This window comes from Equus asinus, chromosome 10 (assembly GCF_041296235.1).
Source record: "Equus asinus isolate D_3611 breed Donkey chromosome 10, EquAss-T2T_v2, whole genome shotgun sequence".
Taxonomy (NCBI): domain Eukaryota; kingdom Metazoa; phylum Chordata; class Mammalia; order Perissodactyla; family Equidae; genus Equus; species Equus asinus.
In genome coordinates, this window is record NC_091799.1 from 80259785 (window position 1) to 80282154 (window position 22370).

The 22370-nt window shown below is 46.2% G+C and overlaps 1 pseudogene; it reads left to right on the forward strand.

Annotated features, from left to right (window-relative positions):
- Nucleotides 1–3080: 3080 nt before the first annotated feature.
- The window catches only part of LOC106824681 (UDP-glucuronosyltransferase 3A1-like), a 31164-nt pseudogene continuing 11874 nt past the window's right edge, over nt 3081–22370 (forward strand).

Genomic DNA, 22370 nt, shown 5'->3' on the forward strand with positions numbered 1-22370 from the left:
CAAACTGTCGGTCCTGGCGGCAGGCAGCGGACCTAGGGAAAGCACCAGGGCGTCTCTGACGCTGAGAGCAAGCTGGGAAGAATGTGCAGTGTGCCTGAGCCACGATCCTAGGAGCAGGTCTTTCCTTATTCCTTAATGCAACAGGTCGGGCAGATTTCTGGGGGCGGGGGGGGGGGGGGGGGGGATCCTGACGGCTGGCTACAGGTATCTCAAGATACCTGACTTCTAGGTGGAGCCAAGCTCAGGCCCAAAATAAGTACCTCCTGTCCCAAACATTTACTCTTAAAGGACGTTTCTAGTGTTAAGGAGCAGTTCCATCCCCTCTTCATGACTGCCTCCTGGAGGCGCTTTCTAGCCACTTTCTGGTTTTCACTGTAGCAAAAACTTCCAGAGAGAAAGATCCCAATGATAACCCTGATTTGCTGTCTGCTGTGAGAAGCCGCATGTATACCACCATGTACAGTTATTTTTTACAGCATCAGTAAGGGGATGACCTTTATTAAAATGTAGCCTATTTCCTAGGAAGAGAAAGCCTTAAGTTCTAAGTCTCCTGGAGCTTATCCTATTGACAAAGAGCCCCTGGGTCACAGGACAGGGAAACTACAGAGGAGGATTGGAACAGGTGAAGGCTCAGAGAGCCAGGAATCAGTCGGCATGAGGACTCTGAGGGTCCAGGGCAGGGTTGCCCAAACAGGAAATGGAGAAGCGATGAAGCTTTCCTTCTGCTCCCCATCCAGGGAAGCTTTATCCTGAAGCTTCTCTATTCCCCCACCCTTCCACCTTGGCTTTTCTCTCTGTGAATCTTGCAAAAATGAAGCCTTGTTCCTAGGGGGAAGTCATTATCTACGGATGGACTGAGTATCTCAGATTCTTCAAGCTCATGGGCATGAGGTGACCTCACTTGAAAAGAATGGACTTCCTCCCACATCAGGTATCATATCTTCCTATTATGTGGACTAGAGCTATCCAATAGGAATATAACATGAGCCACAAATGCAAGCCTCATAATGTAACTGTTAATATTCTGGAAGCCACATTAAAAAAAATAAAAAGAAACAGGTCAAACTAATTTATGTCTATAAATAAAATAATGTATTTTATTTACCCCAATATATCCATAATCTCATTTCAACATGTAAACAAAATAAAAAATTATTAATGAGATATTTCACATTTCTTTATATCAAGTCTTTGAAATCTGGTGTGTATTTTTACCGTTCACACCAGCCACATTTCAGGTGCTCAATAGCCACATGTAGCTAATGGCTACCATGTTAGACAGTAGTGTTTGGACCCTGCTTCCATAGATGATAAGCTGTGAGTGCCTTGCATATGACAAATATTCACCAAAACTTTATTTCAGTCCTGCTGAATTATTATAATGAAAAAAGATATGTGTGTTTATGCATGTTGGTGTATGTTTACTTAAAAGCCTGTCTTAGACCATAATTCTAGCAGAAGAAAGTTTGAAATGCAATTTGGCTCTGCTCATCTTCCTCTGCCTTCCTCCATTTCTCACCTCCTTACCTCTGTCTTCAGCCCATCCAGGCAAACCCTTCACACACATTTCCAGATCAATTTGAGAAAATGCCGCTTTATTTATGTTGCTTGAAGTCTTGTCCATAGTTTGTGAAGATTGGATCAAGATGTCTTTTCTGATTGATAAGAATTCCAGAGAAAGAAAACTGTAAAATTGCAGGAGAAACTTATCAAAGATACAAAAAAAAAATTTCCAGAACCAAATTATATGAGTCTCCATATTGAAAGATCCCACCTAGCACCCAGTACAGAGAATAACAAAAGACCTACACTAAAGCCGATCATGGTGAAAGTTCAGAATACCACTGACTAATAAAAAGCAACCTAGAAATTTTCATACACTTCAATGGTGACTAGGACTCAGAATGGACTCAAACTTTTTAGCATTGGCGTTGCAGCAATGTACACAGAAAACCAACAAGATTTGATGGTAAAATAGTCTCAGAGGTTGTCCTTTTCATATCCTGTTTCTCAAGAAGTAACTATAGGGTTTAGTCCAGAACTAAAACTACAGGTTTTAACCAGAACAATGGGCTACCAAGAAAGAGGAAGACAAAGCAGTTGGCAAAACAGAAGAGTGTTGAAGATCTGTCCTAAGATATCAGCTGTGCAGCTGGCCTGAGAGCAGTCAATCCAGATGAGATCAATGGAAGAATCCAGGAGGAACATGACTTGGAAAAAAATGTGTTCAATAATTTGAGCTTCCTGAAAATCATATTGAGAGAATATTGGAGGGAGCTGGGGGACTGACCAATAGGCACAGAAACAAAACAAAACAAACAAGCCTAAACAAATGAAAAAAGAAGGCAGTTATTAACTTCAGGAGGGAAAAAGTGCAGGAGTGGAAACCAAGTAATGATATATGATTTGGCCCATTTGCTTCCAAATTGAACAATTTTTATACAGTCATAATAATGTAAACTCAGAATGCTTAAATGTTTATAGAACCTGATACTGTGACATAACTAATTATGTCTCTTGGCTTTGAAAAGCTCTGACATAATCCTGGGAATCTAGAAGGCCATGTGCATATGCGGAGCTGTGCTCATGCTCAAGAAAGACCTCAGAAGACTCTTACTGCTCACTTGGGGCCTACCTTGAACCTCTGCACAAGCGGGAAGTGAAGGCTCAGGCGGTGTTGTAAACTGTCTGCCAGAGCATTGAAAGTGTGCCCAGCACACACACACAACTCCTTGGCAAAGGCTGGGACATTTATTGTTGCAAGGTATTTAAGGAAATCTCTGCGTGATTATTAGATGACCACTAAGATAACCGATCAGAGACTTTCATGGCCGAGCATGACAAGAAAAATAGATTTTACAGAATTAGTTCAGGAAAGTCACTAAACAAACAGCAACAACAACAGCAACAGTGAACAAAGGTAATACACTGGGGGGATGGGGGAAATCGGATTTCCGGAGTTGCCACAATACACTATTCAGAATGTTCAGTTTTCAACAAAAATTGAGACATGCAAAGAAACAGGAAAGTAGGTCAACAGAAAGCAGTCAATAGGAACTGTCTTTGAGGAAGCCCAGACAATGGATCTACAAGACAAAGACTTTAAATCAGCCATTAGAGATGTACTCAAAGAACTGAAGGAAGTTGTGTCTAAAGAACTAAAAGAAAGTATGAGAACGATAAGAGTGACTGATAATAGGTATGAGGTTTCTTTTGAGGGTGAGAAAATATTCTAAAATTGATTGTGGTGATGGTTTCACAGCTCTACAGATATACTGAAAACCACTAAATTGTACACTTTTAAAGGGTGAATTTATGATATGTGAATTATATCTCAATAAAGATGTTATCAAAGAAAAAATTTCTGAAAAATAAGGGAAAGGACTAAAATTAGGTATCAGCATCATTCCTTTTGATCTAGACATGTGGCATAATTAATTTTTCTCTTCCATCTCTTCTTGGGTTTTAAACAGAAGAAAAGGAGCCAGCCCTGTGGCCAAGTGGTTAAGTTCACGTGCTCCGCTTCGGTAGCCCAGGGTTTCACCAGTTTGAATCCTGGGTGTGGACCTAGCACTGCTCATCAGGCCATGCTGAGGCGATGTCCCACATAGCAGAACCGGAAGGACCTACAACCAGAACATACAACTGTGTACTCGGGGAGCTTTGGGGAGAAGAAGAAGAAAAAAGAATAAGATTAGCAGCAGATGTTAGCTCAAGTGCCAATCTTTAAAAAAAAAAAAAGGAGGTAAAATACCAAATTGTCAGTTGGTCTCCTCCTGAAGACCATAAACAGGAATTCAAGAAAAATTTTGATTTCTTTTTAAAGGAAGCTTTGCCAGGGAGGTAATAGTTTTTTTCCTTTAAGGAAAAATAAAGTAATTATTATTTGAGAAATATGAATAAATGAATGAGTAATATCTCAATCATCCCTGAATGAATCACTTCAGACAGTCTTGGTATATGGTATTCTTGTTAACATTCCCAGCTGATCAGCTTCTGAGCCTGAATGAGTAGATATTACCCTTAGAAACTGGGGGGATCTCACCGTACGAGACTCCCCACCTTCTCTCTTTGCCTTCAGTCTCTCCAGCTCAGGGCCAGTGATGGGCAATTCACCATTTCCTTGTTGGATAAAGTCACAGTCACTCAATTTTACTTCTTTCTTTTCCTTTCTCTTCTCATAAATTTTTTGATGATGGGGTCATTTACAAAGATTGATTTTTGCAGAACTTGAACCTGGCCATTTAAGAGTCACTCTCAGCCTTGCAGAGAGTAAGTCTTGAAGCTAACTCTTGGAAATGCCACTCATCTGAAACTCAAAATAACAAGAAACTACTCATCTTGAGCATGAAGTCATAAAGGGGAAAATCATGCCTGTCTGTGTTAATTAGAGTGTCCTTGTTCCTCCCTCATTTCTGCTAAAAGATGCTACTCACCAGTCAAGGCATTTCTTCAATACTGCCTCCTCCATAAAAACTGTTTTATTTACTTCATTTCTTCCTCTAAACTTCTCGATACCACAGACTTAGCACTTAATTTTAGGCTTTATCTTTTGCATTAAAAATATTTTGGGGGGACTTTATATGTGCCAGGCCATGTAGGTACTGGAGACAAGCAGAGAATGAACTGAGCAAGAAACAAAAAACCCCAACTCTTCCCCATGTTCTGCCCTCCTCTAACTAGATTGAGCAGGGAACACTGTACACTTTCATAGTATGTCCCACTGGGCCCAGCACTGTGTTTCTGCAAGTCTTTTCTCTCAGCCATATGAAGTCAATGTTCATATTTTCATATGCTAAATTCCAAAACTTTATACCACATGTCTTGAATTTCTCAAAACTATCACACGTATTCCTTTAAATGTTTTCTTTTAAAAAGCTTAAATTAAAAAAAGTATCCCCACAGATTTATTTGAAAATGGGGGTAGCACAAAGATAGAATCACTATACTAGTTTCTAGACTGATTCAATTGCTTTTTTCCTAATGCCTAGTTCTTTCCTTTGAAATACTTAACATACCTATTATTAATTGATTTATTACTTGTAAGGGTTTGCTCACTATCTGCTTTCCCTGTCCAACTGTAAACTCCAGGAGGGCAAAGGTCACATTTGCCTTGCTCACTACTAGATCCACAGAACCTACCACAGTATGTACACATAGTAAGCACAAGGTGAATATTTATTGCACTAGCTAGAGATCAAGATTTATAGAAATGCTAGACCAAAGTGTAAGTCACATCTTTCTTGAGTAGCATTTTACAGTTAATGAAACCTTTGATGTTGCTCCAGATATAACTTGGAAAATTATCCTGATTCAATCATTAAATTCAAAGAGCCTCCTTGGACTATTTTTTTTCTGGCCCGAAGCTATCTGTCTGCTTTTTCTTTTTCTTTTTTTTTTCCTGATCTAATCAGAAGACCTTCATCAAAATTACTACAGCCTAAACTGACTACATATTTGGTCACATTTATTTACCCTTTGTAATCTCCTGTGCTTTTAGAAGGGGCCTACCCTGCCCATCACACTGCAGAGATGACAGAACAACTTCCTCTCACTTGCCCCCAATAATTATCAGTAATTATCCCTGTAGAAAGGATTTTCTTATTGAAACAGAAGTTTTAATAACTTTTGTCCCAACATTAGTTCATTCCATCTTCTTCTTTCTCCTGAACCAATTTTAAATATAGTTGAAGCATTAAAATACATGTGAATGGTGGTACTATGAAGTATTCACTGTCCCTTAAGCAGGAGCCCCAGGCAACAGTAACCTTCTTGAAGGATTTGCTGCCAATGAAGTGTGAAGATATCCCTTGGCCCGAGTTGAAAGCAAGAGACCAAGCAGATGTCACTGGCACACAGCTTTTAAAATGGTTTGTCCTATGGAAAATGCTGTTTCTCCACAGGTGTTCAGGGGACCCTGTCATCAAGGTGTGTACAACCCCTGGAAAGCAAGTCCTACATCTAGGTACATTAGAGAGCAAAGTTAGTATATAATTGAAGGGCATACAGAGCAAATGGATGATCTTCAGCATTCAGCCAGGACCGAGAGCCCAGAGACACCAGCCATAGCTGGTACCGTCTCCCAGAGCAAAAAGAACATCAGAAGATGGGTAGGATTTCGATGAGGGGAAGAAAGGAAGAGGGAAGAAAGCAGGAGAATTCTAAGCATCAGGAAGAACTGTAGCAAAGACAAGAACAAGGAAATGACATGGTGGATTTAGAAGTTATGAAAAGACCAGTATCTGGAGGAGAAGGTTCTCAGGAGAGAGCAACAGAACAGGCAGGTTGCTGCCAGACCTGCTTTCTAAAAGTGTTTTCTTGTGCTGCCAAGATTCTGTTGTGTGTTTTAAGATGAACACCTTCCATGAGTATTAAATATCTTTCACTTCTTTGCTTCTTCCTTTTTTTCTTTCTTTCTTTCTTTTTCTTTTTTGCAGAGACTTATTTGCAAACCTTTTAAAGATCACGGAGCTACGTGCAACTCAGTGTGGTCATTTGTTAAGAAGGATAGATACCATGGGCTCCTTAAAGAATGAGAGTTTCCAGCTGGTTGTGGTTGATGGTATAGATCACTGCAGTTTCCTGGTTGCTGAGAAACTTGGAAGGCCATTTGTGGCCATCCTTACCAGCACACTGGGAATTTTGAATTTTGGGCTACCTGAGCCTGTGACTTATGTTCCAGCATTCTCCTCCTCCTTAACATGTCGCATGGATATCTGGGGCTGAGTGAAGAACTCCGTGATGTCCTTCATTTCTACCTTGAGGGAATATCCACACTCAGTTTGACGACACTATCAGGGAACATTTCCCGGAAGGCTCTAGGCCAAGTGTTATTTCATCTTCAACGGTTAATTCTGACTTTTTGCTTCCTAACCCTGTTTGTATTGCAGGTTTAATGGCCAAAGCTGTTGAACTAGTACTCCAAGTAAGTAAAACCTTTGTGTTCCATTTGGATGTGAAGGATTACCCTCACGATGGAGCCTTTAGTGCAGAGATGGCATTTGCTCAGCCATAGGGTAAATGTAGGTTTACCTTTCAAAGAAATTGCTAAACAGTTCTCCAGGGTGGTTGTACAATTTCATATTACCACCTGCAACATCCCATGGTTTCTGTTACTCCTCATCCTTGTCAACATTTGGTGGTGTCTGTCTTCTTAATTTTAGCCATGCTAGTGAATGCGAAATGGTACCTCTAGTTTCAGTTTTTATGTCCTTGATGTCCAATGATGTCAAACATTTTTTCATATGTTACTAGCCCTTCTTATGTCTTCTTTTGTGAAGTGTCTGTTCATCTTTAGCCCATTTTTAGTTAGGTTGTTTGTCTTTTTATTATAGATTTGTAGAAGTTCTTTACACATTTTGGATAAAAACCTTTTGTCAGATATGTGCATTGTGATTACTTTTCCCAGTCTGCCAATTGCCTATTCACTTTCTTACGAGTGTCTTTTGATGAATGGAAACATTCACATTTGGTACAGCTTGGTCTATCAATTTTTTTTCTTTTAAGATCTAAGAAATGTTTTCCTTTCTCCAGGTGATAAGGATATTCTCCTATGCTTTCTTTTTCTATAGGCTTTATAGTTCTAGACTTTATATTTAGGCCTATGATCCATCGAATTAATTTTTGTCTATAGATGTTTTAGGGGCCCATGATTTTTTAAAAAATACGTAGATATTCAATTGTTCTTTTGTCTTCAGAGCAGCCTGCTGGGATTTTGTTTTGGGATATGTTGAATCTATTGATCAATGTTTGGAGAATGGAGATCTTAACAAAATTGAACTTTTAGATCCATTAACATGGTACATCTTTCCATTTATTTAGATTCTTTCGAATTTCTCTCAGTAATGCCCTGTAGTTTTTAGTGTAGAGGTCGTGGGCATTTTTTTTGTTAGATTCAATCCTAGGCATGTGAAGTTTTTGGATTTTTCGGATTTCAGTTTCCAATCACTTTTGCTATTATGTAGAAATACAATTGAGTTTTAGATATCAACCTTGAGTACTGCGATTTAAATAAATTCACTTCTTAGTTCTGTTGGGTTATTGTGTGGCTTCCACAGGATTTTCTATATAGACAATGGTGTCTCCTACAAATAGCAGCAGTTTTCTTCTTCCTTTCCAACCATTATTTCTTTTGTTTATTTTTCTTGTTTTATTGTGCTGGCTAGAGTTTCTACTATGAAATTGAATAAAAGTGGTGAGAGCAGATGTCTCTGCTTTGTTTCTCTCTTAGGTGGAAAGAGTTCAATGTTTTACTATTAAGTATGATTATAGATCAAGATTTTTTTTAATATATCACTTTCATCACATTGAAGAAATTACTTTCTATTCCTAGTTATGCTGAGTTTTTATAATAATATATATTAATAATATTAATATATAATAAATAATCATATAAATAGTAATAATAAATAAATAATATAAATAATAATAATAAATATATATAATAATATAAATATATAATATATAATAAAAGAGTATTGAATTTTGTCAAAGGTTTTTTTCTGCATCTATTCAGGAGATCATATGAGACTTCCTTTTTACTCTATTATCGTGGTAAATTGACCTTGAAATCCTTGGATAAAAGGATTGATCATGATGCATTATCTTTTCTATATATTGCTGGATTTAATTTTTAAATATTTTAAAGGATTTATAAATGATATTGGTCTGTGACTGTCTCTTCTTAAAATGTCTTTTTTAGGTTTTGGTATTAGGGATAAGCTGGTCTCATAAAACTTGGTTGAAATTTTACCCTCCTCTTGTATTTTATAAAAGAGATTACAGAAGATTCATATTATTTATTTCTTAAATATTTGATAAAATTCACCAGACAAGTCATCTAGGCTTGCAGGTTTCTTTTTTGGAAAGATTTTTGATTCTGAATTCAATTTTTCTAAAAACATTTAAAATTTAAATGGGTTCATATAAATTAGCTATTTAAAGCTACTTATAATGCTGCAATGAACATGGGGTGCAAGTATCTTTATGCCTTTGCATTTTCAAGTTCTTTGGATAAATACCCAGCAGTGGGATAGCTGGATAGTACGGTAGATCTATGCTTAATTTTCTGAGGATACTCCATACTGCTTTCCATAGTGGCTGCACCAGTTTGCGCTCCCGCCAGCAGTGTACGAGGGGTCCCTTCTCTCTACATCCTCTCCAACATTTGTTGTTTCCTGTCTTGTTCATTATAGCCATTCTGACCGGAGTGAGGTGATACCTCATTGTAGTTTTGATTTGCATCTTCCTGATAGTTAATGATGTGGAGCATCTTTTCATATGCTTGCTGGCCATCCATATATCTTGTTTGGAGAAATCTCTGTTCAGATCCTTTGCCCATTTTCTAATTGGGTTGTTGGTTTTTTGTTGTTGAGCTGTATGAGTCCTTTGTATATTATAGATATTAACTCCTTATCTGATATACGGTCTGCAAATATCTTCTCCCAATTGTTAGGTTATCTTTTCGTTTTGTTGATGGTTTCCTTTGCTGTGCAGAAGCTTTTTAGTGTGAGGTAGTCCCATTTGTTCATTTTTTCTTTTGTTTCCCTTGCCCGGTCAGATATGGCATTTGAAAATACGCTGCTAAGACCGATGTCAAAGAGCGTACTGCCTATGTTTTCTTCTAGAAGTTTCATGGTTTCAGGTCTTACATTCAAACTTTTAATCCATTTTGAGCTGATTTTTGTGCATGGTGTAAGATAATGGTCTGCTTTCGTTCTTTTGCATGTGGCTGTCCAGTTTCCCCAACACCATTTATTGAAGAGACGCTCTTTTCTCCATCATATGTTCTTGGCCCCCTTGTCGAATATTAGCTGTCCATAAATGTGTGGGTTTACTTCTTGGCTCTCGATGCTGCTCCATTGATCGGTGTGTCTGTTTTTGTGCCAGTACCATGCTGTTTTGGTTACTATGGTGGGTCTCACAAAGAAAAATCTTCCACATGTTCTTCAAAGAAGGAAGACACCAAATATCCATTTCATGTTCTAGTCTCCACTTAAAAAATGAGTAAAAGGAAAGAAACACCCCCGGGCACCAGGAGCTGAGTGTAGACAGTCATCTTCCTCATAAATGCAAAGCGTCTACAGCTGGTCCAGAGAGGAGAGGGAGCCTTGGGTCTCAGGCCCCGGAGTTTCTTGTTTTTTCTCTCATTTCAGCGTCAAGTGGAGCCGAGAGGGAGGAGCAGCAGGAGCAGGAAGAAAAGGGGAGCTTTGAAAGGTAAGCTCCTGCCATTGAGCCCTGTGCCCCAGAGCTGGCCTCCATCTCCTGTCCCTGAGCGCCCAGCTCCGTGGGCTCGAGGATGCCAGGGACAGAGCCTGTCCTTCAGGAAACAGAGCCCTCAGCGAGGCTCCCGGGAAGGAGATGAAAACCTGAGTACTTGCCAGATTCTGTGCTGGGAACTAAGGCCCAGGCCAGCAGGCGTCTGGAACAAGTTCTTGTCCAGCAGGGGCATGTGAGCTGTGGTGGAGGTGGAAGCACTTGGTCAATGACAAACCTCAACCCATCAGCAGCCTTGCCATCCCCGAAAGGGATCGCGTGGCCTTGGACATTGGTGCCTGGGCTCCAGAATCTGACCTCAGAAAGTCTCCCCTAAGGCACATTGCACGCAGCCTCCTGTAAGAACCCTGGGCCCCCACCTTCATCGCTGTGACACAGTCTCCTGATTTCTAGCTTACAGAGCTGGCCAGAAGGACCTGGCAGAAGTGGGGGGCCTGATGCCCCTTTCGCAAAGGTAAGGCATCTTGCCCTTCTCTCCTGGGCTTCTTCCTCGCAGAGTCTCTGATGTGCCCCAGGGCTGCAGGCAGCTTGGGGCTGAGCTGGGAGGAGAGCCATGGGACAGGGGGTGGCAAGAGGCCTGGGGTGAGGGACAGCAGGAGAATTCGGTGAAGTGAAGGTAGGACCAGGGAGGCCCATGGGTCTCAAGAGGCCACCCGCAGCTGGCCTACCCTGCTGTCCCAGGGCCCTCTGCTCCTGGCTACAGCTTGTGCATCTTGTTTCCCGCAGCTCCTTGGGGAGGCTGTCTTATAAGGGATGCTTCCATCGCTTGTCATCTCGAGATTCCCCTGGGGAGGCATGCAAGACAGCGTCTGCTAGAGTCCGCCAGCCATGCGGGAAGCCTGTGGAAGGTGCTCCTCTCACCACGGCTCCAGCACTTTCCCTGGCTCTTCTGACTCAACACACTCTACCTTTGGCCTCCACTCTGCCAGCAGAACCTCCATCTGACTTGACCAGAATCCCACTTGGCCCAGTGGCCACGAGCTCAGCTCCAGGTCACTCCTGTTGGCCGTTTCCCAACTCAGACCATGGCCGCATGAGCTGGCGCGTCGAGTTCCTCTCCCGGCGGAACATGATCGAGGTCTTGTTCTTCCCCATGTCATCACACTTCGAGTCCCAGCAAGGGCACCTGTCCTGCCACCGACCAGTGGCCTCATTGTGGGGAGGCCCCACAAATAGGGAGGGAGAGACTGATAGCCCCTCAGTTGCCAACCCTGATGTCCAGAAGCTGCTGGAGACAGAAATCACAGAAAGAATACAAACAATGAAACAAGCCAGACAGAGAAAGACAGATACTGCCTGGGGTCACTCACACGTGAACTCGAAAAACAGCAAAAGAAAGGTCAATTCACAGAAACAGAGAGTAGAAAAGTGGTGGCCAGTGGCTGTGGAGTGGGAGGAAGAGGGAGAGGCAGGTGAAAGGGGACAAACTTTCAGCTCCGAGATCAAGAAGCTCTGAGGATCTCATGTGTGATGTGGGGCCTAGAGTCGAGAACACTGAATTGTCTAATTGAGATCAGCTAAGAGAGCAGCACTTCAGTGTCCTCACACGCACACAGAGTCAATAAGTGAGGGGAAAACATCAGTCAGAGTTGAGGACAGAGGAGAATGAGGGTGTGAATCCCTGGGAACTAGATCAAATTCCTGGGAGAACTTCACACTTTCAAAGGCCATGAGATAGGTGGGTTCAAACCAAGAATCCAGGAGACGCAAGGAACCGGGTGACATCTGGCTTCCAGGTGGAAGAAATAGAAAACTAGCTAAGGTCTAGAAGGCCGAGGAGGGTGGAGGGAGGCAGTTGGAGGCCAGTTGGTGGCGGAGGGGCTGTGGGCCAATCGGCTGCCCTCCTCTTGCCTCCCCCCCCTCAGGAGCCCCTGTGACACGGCCACAGTTCCATGATGAGGGCGTGGGGTTCTAATCTCCAAGTCACTCCCAGTGCTCGGTTGCCTGAGAGTAGGACTGTATTTGAGATATGGAAACTCCTATCTTAGATCTAAAAAGCATTGTTGCTACCTGGTTGAGCTCCAGTTCCGCTTCCTTGGTGATTGGGACCATCCTCCGCATCCTGTATGGACTGGGGCTCTTCCTCCTGTTCTTTCCCTGCCCCAAAAGGAATTTGCCCTCACAACTAACTTACAAAAGGAGAAACGTCAGGAAGGTAAGTCAGAAGGTAACCAGAAGATGAGTCTCTCTTCTTTTTTACTGTGATTTCCACTCCTCTGAATCAACTAGAGGGACTCCAGGGATGGGAAAGAATAGAACATCGTCCTTCTAGAGACAAGCCAGGTTGGGTGGGCAGGGGTGAGAGTGGGCACAAGGATTTCGATCCGAAGATCTCCGAGCAGGAGTCCCGGTGTGGTAGAGGGCTCCAGGGAAAGTCCCCAGGCCAGTGACCAGTGGCCATGGGCGGGATGCTGAGTGGGATCTGTGGGAAGACAGGCCCTGAGCACTGGTTCCCCAGCCACCTTCCCGGGGCAGGGGTCTCAGGTGGGCCTTTTCTCTGTCGTGGTTGATCTGAGGGCAGAGCTGAGCCCCCGAGAGCCTCTGGGCAGGACCTGGAGTGGGGCTGTAGCCTCAGGAAGCAAAGTCCTCCCTGAGGAAGCTCACAAGATTCTGTACATCTGAGAATGTGTGCGTCTCTTGAGCAGAGGAACAGTGACAGAAGATGCATGGTGGTCCCACGTGGGGACCTTCTTATGATCCTCAAAGAAGGAAGACAGCAAATGTCCATTTTGTGTTCAATTATCCACTTCAAAAGGAAGTAAAAGGGAAGAAATGCTGCAGAGCCCCAGGAGTTCAGCGTGGACAGTCATCTTGCTCACAAACGCTGTGCATCTGCAGCTGGTCCACAGAGAGGAGAGGGAGCCTTGGGGCTCAGCCCCCACAGTTTCTTGTTTTTTTCTCTCATTTCAGCATCAAGTGGAGCCGAGAGAGAGGAGCAGCAGGAGCAGGAAGAAAAGGGGAGCTCTGAAAGGTAAGCTCCTGCCGTTCAGCCCTGTGCCCCAGAGCTGGCCTCCATCTCCTGTCCCTGAGCGCCCAGCTCCGTGGGCTCGAGGATGCCAGGGACAGAGCCTGTCCCTCAGGAAACAGAGCCTTCAGGGAGGCTCCCGGGAAGGAGATGAAAACCTGAGTACTTGCCAGATTCTGTGCTGGGAACTAAGGCCCAGGCCAGCAGGTGTCTGGAACAGGGTGTTGCCCAGCAGGGGCATCTGGGCTGTGGTGGAGGTGGAAGCGCTTGGTCAATGACAAACCTCAACCCACCTGCAGACTTGACATCCCCATCAGGGATCCCGTGGCCTTGGGCACTGGTGCCTGGGCTCCAGAGTCTGACCTCAAACGGTCTCCCCTAAAGGCACATTGCACGCAGCCTCCTGTAAGAGCCCTAGGCCCCGCCTTCATCGCTCTGACCCAGTGCCCTCATTTCTAGCTTACAGAGCTGGCCAGAAGGACCAGGCAGAAGTGAGGGCCTGATGCCCCTTTCGCAAAGGTAAGGCATCTTGCCCTTCTCTCCTGGGCTTCTTCCTCACAGAGTCTCTGATGTGCCCCAGGGCTACAGGCATCTTGGGGCTGAGCTGGGAGGGGAGCCATGGGACAGGGGCTGGCAAGAGGCCTGGGGTGAGGGACAGCAGGAGAATTCGGTGAAGTGAAAGGAGGGCCAGGGAGGCCCATGGGTCTCAAGGGGCCACCCGCAGCTGGCCTGCCCTGCTGTCCCAGGGCCCTCTGCTCCTGGCTACAGCTTGTGCATCTTGTTTCCCGCAGCTCCTCGGGGAGGCTGTCTTGTAAGGGATGCTTCCATTGCTTGTCATCTCGAGATTCCCCTGGGGAGGCATGCAAGGCAGCGTCTGCTGGAGTCCGCCAGCAATGCAGGAAGCCTGTGGAAGGTGCTTCTCTCACCATGACTCCAGCACTTTCCCTGGCTCTTCTGACCCAGCGCACTCTACCTTTGGCCTCCACTCTGCCAGCAGAACCTCCATCTGACTTGACCAGAACTCCACTCAGCCCTGTTGCCACGAGCTCAGCTCCAGGTCACTCCCATTGGCCGTTTCCCAACTCAGGCCACGGCCGCATGAGCTGTCACATTGAGTTCCTCTCCCGGTGGAACATGATCGAGGTCTTGTTCTTCCCTGTGTCATCACACTTTGAGTCTCAGCAAGGGCACCTGTCCTGCCACCGACCAGTGGCCTCACTCTGGGGAGGCCCCACAAACAGGGAGGGAGAGACTGATAGCCCCTCAGTTGCCAACCCTGAGGTGCCGAAGCCACTCGAGACAGAAATCACGGAAAGCATACAAACGGAGGTCTGGGAAAAAGAACAGGATGATCCAGGCACTCCTCAGATGCTCGAAGCACACGGTATCATGTCTGGGCTGAATTTCCGCTGGGGCATACCCCTCCTGTCTTTGGAGCCTGCAGATCTGAAAGTATGTGAGGCTCAACCCTCAGCCCTTCCATGGTCCCCTTTGCCCCCCACAGCCACCTGTGATTCTGGGGCCCCCTCGATAGCTGACTTTGCACACTTCATGGGAAAACCTCTTGAGCCTCCTCCAGGTGACCAGGTCTTAACTTTGACGACAAAACCATCAGTTCCCAGGCTGGCCCGTCCCCTCCCTGCTCCCTCACCTGTGTGTGAGGAAGATCAGAAGGCCCTGGGAGGGACCCTACCTGGCGATGGCAGTGGGCCCTCAGAAGCCTCTCTCTTGGGACAGGAGGGCCGGCCGTCTTCTCCAACCTTCCCATTCAGCCTCTCAGAGAGAAAAGGGCAGAGTGGGACCTTCGTGGGGGCCGAGCAAGGCCGTGGAGAGCTGAGTTCAGGGTGCCCAGTGGCCAGGAATGAGCCTCCGGAGGAGAGTCGGGGTGGGGCCTCACCAGAGCCCTGCCGTGGGGTGGCAACACTGGAGGGGGAGTCAGGGTCCCAGTCTGGGAGCCAGGTCGGGGGAATAGCAGACACCCTCGGGACCAAACCCCTCCAGCCCCTGCGTGAAAAGGAAGAGGTTTTTCACGACAGCCCTTTCAGAAAAATGTTGAGACGCCTCCTGCCCTGCCTGAGGCCCAACAAGGAGGAAGCGCCAGAGGATCCCCTTGCAAAGGCAAGCCCGCATCAGCCCCCGCCCAGAGCCAGGCACGGGTCACACACAGCTCGGCGTCGGATGGGAGGGCTGTTCAGGCGCCATCGACAGTGACATCCTTCGTCTGCGTCCTGGGAGAGAAACTGAGGCTTGCCAAGAACTTCTGGCCTCCCAGTCAAAGCATCATCAAAACCATTTCAGGCCTGGGAAGCTGGACATACCTGTTACCACGACGTTCCCTCCTCCCCAGACCAGAGGAGAACAATGACAGAGGACAGTCCCCAACCTACCTCCAGGGACCACAACTGTCCGACTACCAGGGAATGGATCAGAACAGGCACGGCAACTGGACCTTGCCATCCAGGCAGCCGCGGTGCCCAGCCAAACCCTGCCAGCCTGGGCAGAGGGTGGCAGCTGCCTCAGCCCCCATCACCAGCCATGCTGTCTTCAGATACGTGTCTCCTGGGGTCAGCCAGACTGTGTCTGACAGACCTTGCCTCATAGGAACACTTGATTCCCCAAAAGTGGAAGTGGAGGAACAGAAAACCTGGTTTTTCTCCTTATCCCACCCTCTGTGCTAATGGTGTCTTCCTACCCCAATTTTCCCCAAATACATTTTTTTTCTCCTTAGAGGTCATGGCTTCTGTCTGTGCCTTGCTAGTGGTAAAAATGGGGGGTCAGGCTCCGCCCTTCCTGAGTGTCTGCTTTGGCTTCCAGAAGGGTCAGGGCCATGGGGGGAGGCTGACTGCAGTGTGGCTCACGTGCCCTGACCCCAACTCCCTCATTGCACCTGAAGTACCCATCACGCCATCCTTAGGAAAACAAATGGAAGCTTTAGAATATTTCCAGATGACCAAAACCTCTAGACCCCAGCCCAGGATGGGCCCCGCCTGTCCTCTCCTGCGTTCTCTGGCCCTTGAGCTTCTGGGGCTGTAGGGAGGGGGTTTGCAGAGGCTCCAGGAAGTGTAGAGACAGATTCACAGGTCACAGAGTGGGGAGGGGAGTGTGGGGCAGTGCTGGCCCTGAGTCCGGAGGGGGAAAGCTTGCCCTGCATCTCGAGATCTTGGTGGGAATAGATGACACTGCCCCGGGAGCTTCTTCTGTCCCTGCTGAAGCTGCCATGGAGATGGGCCTCCGCAACCCTCTCAGCCCAGCGTCACCCTCCCTCTTTCCTTGTCACAGTCTGGAACAGCAGCGACTACCATGACTGAGCTCCAGCCTCTGAGGGTGGGCGGTTGGGGAGCACAGAGGCTGCTGCGGGGCTGTCCTCTCTGCCCAGAGGAGCACAGGGCCCTGCTCTCCTGCACCTGCCTTCTCCTCCTGGGGAATGGAGCCGGGGGGTGAGTGTGTGGTGGCAGGATCTGATGGTGGGACACTATGCACCTAGGGTGACCTGGGAGAAGGAGACAAAGTGCCACCAGAGTTTAACCATTTACCTATTGAAGGACAGTTTTTGGTTTTATAACTTTATCCCCTATGAATAAAGCTGCTATGAACTTCTTGTGAAGGTTTTTGTGTGAACCTAAATTTTTCTGCACAGTAAATATCAATGGCAATGAGTAACAAAGGTTTGAAAATGGGCCCGCCTCCAGGAACTTAGAAAGAATGCAACATGCATTAGAGGTTGAAAGGTTGAAACAGAGCAGAGAGAGTAAACCTAACACCATATCTTGGATTTGAGCCATTTCCTGAGGAAAAGTCCATTACCTAACGCACGGCACAGATGCCGAGGACGTGGGAGGGACAGGTATCACCACATTTAATAAAACATTGTCAGAACGTATGTGGGCAGGAGACCCCTGACCTTTAACCTGTCAGAAGCTCTTTGTTCTTCGTCTCCAGAGAACATTAAGTAGACAGAGATCCACACCTATGGAGCAGGTCCCCTGAAGGAACTGGATTTCCACTTGAATTAAGAAGAAACTGATGGTTGCTGTGGACTCAAATTATTTGTGAATGAACAGACAACTTCAGTTTCTCATTTGAATACTAGCGCAGAATCACTAGATTAAATGATAACGGAATCCCCTAAATCCGAACAGAGCAAGAAAATGTCAGTGTGTTCCCGGCCTTCCTATCGTTTCTCCAGGTCCTACTGAAATAGGGAATATTGAATAGAAGAGAAAAGGGAACCTTTCTGAAACTCGTCTTAATATCGGAGCAGCAGGCAATTCCTGTACTTCTGTCTTCTGCTATGACAGAGATAGAAATCATCGTGTATGTCAGGGAAATAATCCAATTTCCCTAAGTTTGGGGTGGGCATTCTTTATTTAATACCAGGGGTTCCCCTCTACTATTGACACTGTTCCAGTCGGATTAGGTTTCCTGGAAGAGCTTTCTGATTGATTTACATTTTAAAACACGTTCGCTCCTCATCCTTTCTCTGTGCTGGGAGGCAGGCCAATTCAGGGAACATGCGTGAGGCCTGAGTCATGTCAGTCCCCGCTCTGAGCAACTGGCTGTGAGGAGGCCCTGACAGACCCGGAACTCTTGTGCGGGAGAGCCTGAAAGCAGGACTCACTGATCACAGTCATGGGTCCTAGCCCAGGGTCCCCATTTGGAGGAACGGCTCCCCCTCTGGTCTCCAGATCCCAGGAGGCAGCTGCTGCTTTGGGTGCAGCTCCACCTGTGGGATGAGCCCACCAGGCAGTCACAGAGTGGACGCTTCCTCTGAGTAGCTGCCTTCCACCCGAGTGGTGTTCCTTTTGTTTCTGCTTTCCTCAGCAGTGACGTGAGGTCCCAGGCTGCATCACAGAGACATTCCCACAGCTGACCTCCCTGGGAATGCCCTGATTGATGCCTTATTTCCTTACACTCTTCCCTGGAAAATAGTGACTTCTATGTAGTCACGGAGAAATCTTCAGGCAATCTATGGCGGGGTGTCTTTAAAAAGTGGCCTAAGGGGGGCGGGACCAAGATGACAGAGTGAGTGGTCTTCTTTGTCTCTCCCCCGTCGAATCTACAAGTAATTGGACATTCACCGATTAACAAAGGATTTCCAGATAGCATCTCAAGATGCCTAAGAGTCTTGTGCTGCTATGCATCGGAAGGCAGACGGACTTCCCCCTGGGAGGAGGTGGAAACAAGTGAAAACTCTCCAACCCCTGACCTCTGACCCCCGGACAGCCTAGTTCCTGCAAGAGGCTCTCTTCCAGCGGACTCCCCCATAGCATCGCCACACACCAAGGGCGGGAGTGCGCACTCACCAGCGGAGCGACAGTGGAAACAGGTGACAACAGCCCTACCCAAGCCCCCGGCGATTACACCTAAGCCCAGGGGGAATCTCCAGGGTCCCGCACCCACCGGCAGGGAAGGCCTCTGCTCGCCATTAGCAGGGAGGCCCTGCCAAGAAACCAGAACAAAAGAAAGCTCCCAGCGAGCAGATTCCCCGGCATGGCACCAGACCGCCAGCTGCTGCTGGGCCCATGGTCACTGGCCCTGCATGGGTCGGTGCAGTGGGTGCCGGATTTCCCATGGACGTGCTTGGTGACAGGGTTGGAGCTCCAGTGCCCGGCTCTGTGGCCCGGTGGGAGGCTCCGGGGTCCCGCACACCCTCCGCAGGGAAAGCCTCTGCTCGCCATTAGCAGGGAGGCTCCACCCAGAAACCAGAACAAAGGGAAGCCCCCAGCAAGCGGATTCCCTGGCACGTCACCAGACTTCCAGCTGCTGCTGGCCCCATGGTCTCCGGCACTGCCTGGGTCAGTGCAAGGGGTGCCCGGACTTCCCGTGGATGTGCTTGGGGACTGGGTGGAGCTCCAGCGCCCTGTTCTGCGGCCCAGGGTGAAGGTCCAGGGTCGCACACCCCCTACCCCCACAGGGAAAGCCTCTGCTCGCCATTAGCAGGGAGGCCCCGCCCAGAAACCAGTACAAAGGGAACTCCCCGCGAGTGGATTCCCCGGCACAGCACCAACCCACAAGTTGCTGCTGGGCCCATGGTCTCCAGCTGTGCACGGGTCGGTGCAGGGGGCGCCTGGAGTTCCCATGGACATGCTTGGGGATGGGGTTGGAGCTCCAGTGCCCAGCTCTGCAGGCAGGGGGAGGCTCTGGGGTCCTGCACTCCCCTGGCAGGGAAAGCCTCTGCTTGCCATTAGCAGGGAGTCCCCGCCCAGAAACCAGAACAAAGGGAAGCTCCCAGAGAGTGGATTCCCCAACAGAGCACCAGCCAGACAGCTGCTGCTGGGTCCACGGTCTCCGGCACTGCACAGGTCGGTGCAGGGGGCGCCCGGACATCCATGGACGTGCTTGGGGACTGGGTGGAGCTCCAGCGCCTGGCTCTGTGGCCTTGGGGGAGGCTCCAGGGTTCCACACCCCCCCAGCAGGGAGGACCTCTGCCCGCCATTGGCAGAGAGGCCCCGCCCAGAAAATGATCTCAAGAACTCAATCCCATTCACGATCGCAACAAAAAGAATAAAATACCTTGGGATAAATTTAACCAAGGAAGTGAAAGATTTATACAATGAAAACTACAAGACTTTCTTGAAAGAAATCAATGATGACATAAAGAGATGGAAAGACGTTATATGCACATGGATTGGAAGAATAAACATAGTTAAAATGTCCATACTACCTAAAGCAATCTACAGATTCAATGCTATCCCAATCAGAATGCCAATGTCATTCTTTGCAGAAATTGAACAGAGAATCCTAAAATTCATATGGGGCAACAAAAGACCCCAAATTGCTAAAGCAACCCTGAGAAAGAAGAACAAAGCTGGAGGCATCACAATCCCTGACTTCAAAACATACTACAAAGCTACAGTCATCAAAACAGCATGGTACTGCTACAAAAACAGACGCACTGATCAATGGAACAGAATTGAAAGCCCAGAAATAAAACCACACATCTATGGACAGCTAATCTTTGACAAGGGAGCTGAGGGCCTACAATGGAGGAAAGAAAGTCTCTTCAACAAATGGTGCTGGGAAAACTGGACAGCCACATGTAAAAGAATGAAAATCAATCATTCTTTTTCACCATTTACTAAAATAAACTCAAAATGGATCAAAGACCTAAAGATTAGGCCTGAAACAATAAGTCTTCTAGAAGAGAATATCGGCAGTACACTCTTGGACATCAGCTTCAAAAGAATCTTTTCGGACACCATAACCCTTCCCATGAGGGAAACAATAGAAAGAATAAACAAATGGGACCTCATCAGTCTAAAGAGCTTCTTCAAGGCAAGGGAAAACAGGATTGAAACAAAAAAACAGCCCACTAATTGGGAAAAAATATTCACAAGTTATTTATCCGACAAAGGGTTAATCTCCATAATATACAAAGAACTCACACAACTCAACAATAAAAAAATCAAACAACCCAATTACATGAACAGACATTTCTCCAAAGAAGATATACGGATGGCCAATAGACACATGAAAAGATGCTCATCATCACTAATCATCAGGGAAATGCAAATCAAAACTACACTAAGATATCACCTTACACCTGTTAGAATGGCAAAAATATCCAAAACCAAGAGTGACAAATGTTGGTGAGGCTGTGGAGAAAAAGGAACCCTCATACACTGTTGGTGGGAATGCAAACTGGTGCAGCCACTATGGAAAACAGTATGGAGATTCCTCGAAAAGTTAAGAATAGAAATATCTTATGACCCAGCCATCCCACTACTGGGTATCTATCCTAAGAACCCGAAATCAGCAATTCCAAAAGTTCCATGCACCCCTATGTTCATCGCAGCATTATTCACAAGAGCCAAGTCATGGAACAAACCTAGGTACCCAGCAACTGATGATTGGATAAAGAAGATGTGGTATATATATACAATAGAATACTACTCAGCCATCAAAAAGGACAAAGTCGTCCCATTCACAACAACATGGATAGACCTTGAGGGTATTACGTTGAGTGAAATAAGCCAGACAGAGAAAGACGGCCTCTGTATGACTCCACTCATAGGTGGCAGTTAACATATGGACAAAGAGAACTGATCGGTGGTCACCAGGGGAAAGGGGGGGTGGGGGGAGGGCACTAGGGGTGAAGTGGTGTACCTACAACATGACTAATAATGATGTACAACTGTAATTTCACAAGGATGTTAACTATCATAATCTTAATAATTAAAAAAAGCCCTAATGTCTTCACAAGAAATGGACATGGAGGTCTAGAACAAGTACCGAACAGGGTTAGGTTTTAAACTTCGTGGAATGTGAGAAAATCACATTGGGATTGTCAAGAATATGATGCACTGGGAAAATAAGTCATCCAAAGTACTGAATTGCACCAACTTTTTCTTCATTGACTAAGGCGATCACTGGATGTCTCTCCATCATTCTGTTAATGTGATCCATTATAATGATTAATTTTTTTGAATGTGAAAACAACCTTGCTTTCAGGAACTCCACTCTCTTTATCAGTTTTTATGTCCATTTGCATTTCCCCAAGAATTTTCATTTCTTTATCTGAAGCACTGGTGGATTTCCCTCATCCTCTCTCATTCCCTCCACCTTGCTGGAGTTTACCAGCGTTCCGATGCAGACCTCAGCATTGTCCTTCCTAGCAGAGGGGTCTGGGATCAAAGAAACAGGCAAACTGGAAGGCTGAGTTGGAGGACGTGGCATAGCTGTTAACAAGACCAGGAACCTCACGCTTCAAGAAAAGCCGCAATCTGCTTCATGAACGGAGATGCACAACTGGTAAACGAATCTTAAGCAGAATGTAGCACAGTGAAAATGAGAAGATTCGTGATACTAAAGTGAACACATACATTGTGTTCAGATCCAATGACAACTCTTATCATTTGCAGTTCAGAAATGGGGAAAAGTAGTAGGACATTTCTTCAAAATGGTACTTTATTATCAGGATGAAGGCTAAAAATTTCAGTTTGGTGGCCTATTAATAAACACATGTGGATTCTTTTTCGTTTTCCCTTATTTCTTCCTTACTCCTCTGTTGCTATGCTAGGCATATTTGAGTGCCCAGTATCTACTTAATGGCTTATCAGAAGGCCATCCTTATGATATAAGCACAATCAGGTCAAAATTGTGTTGAGCTCTGTGGGGTCAAGAACACAAG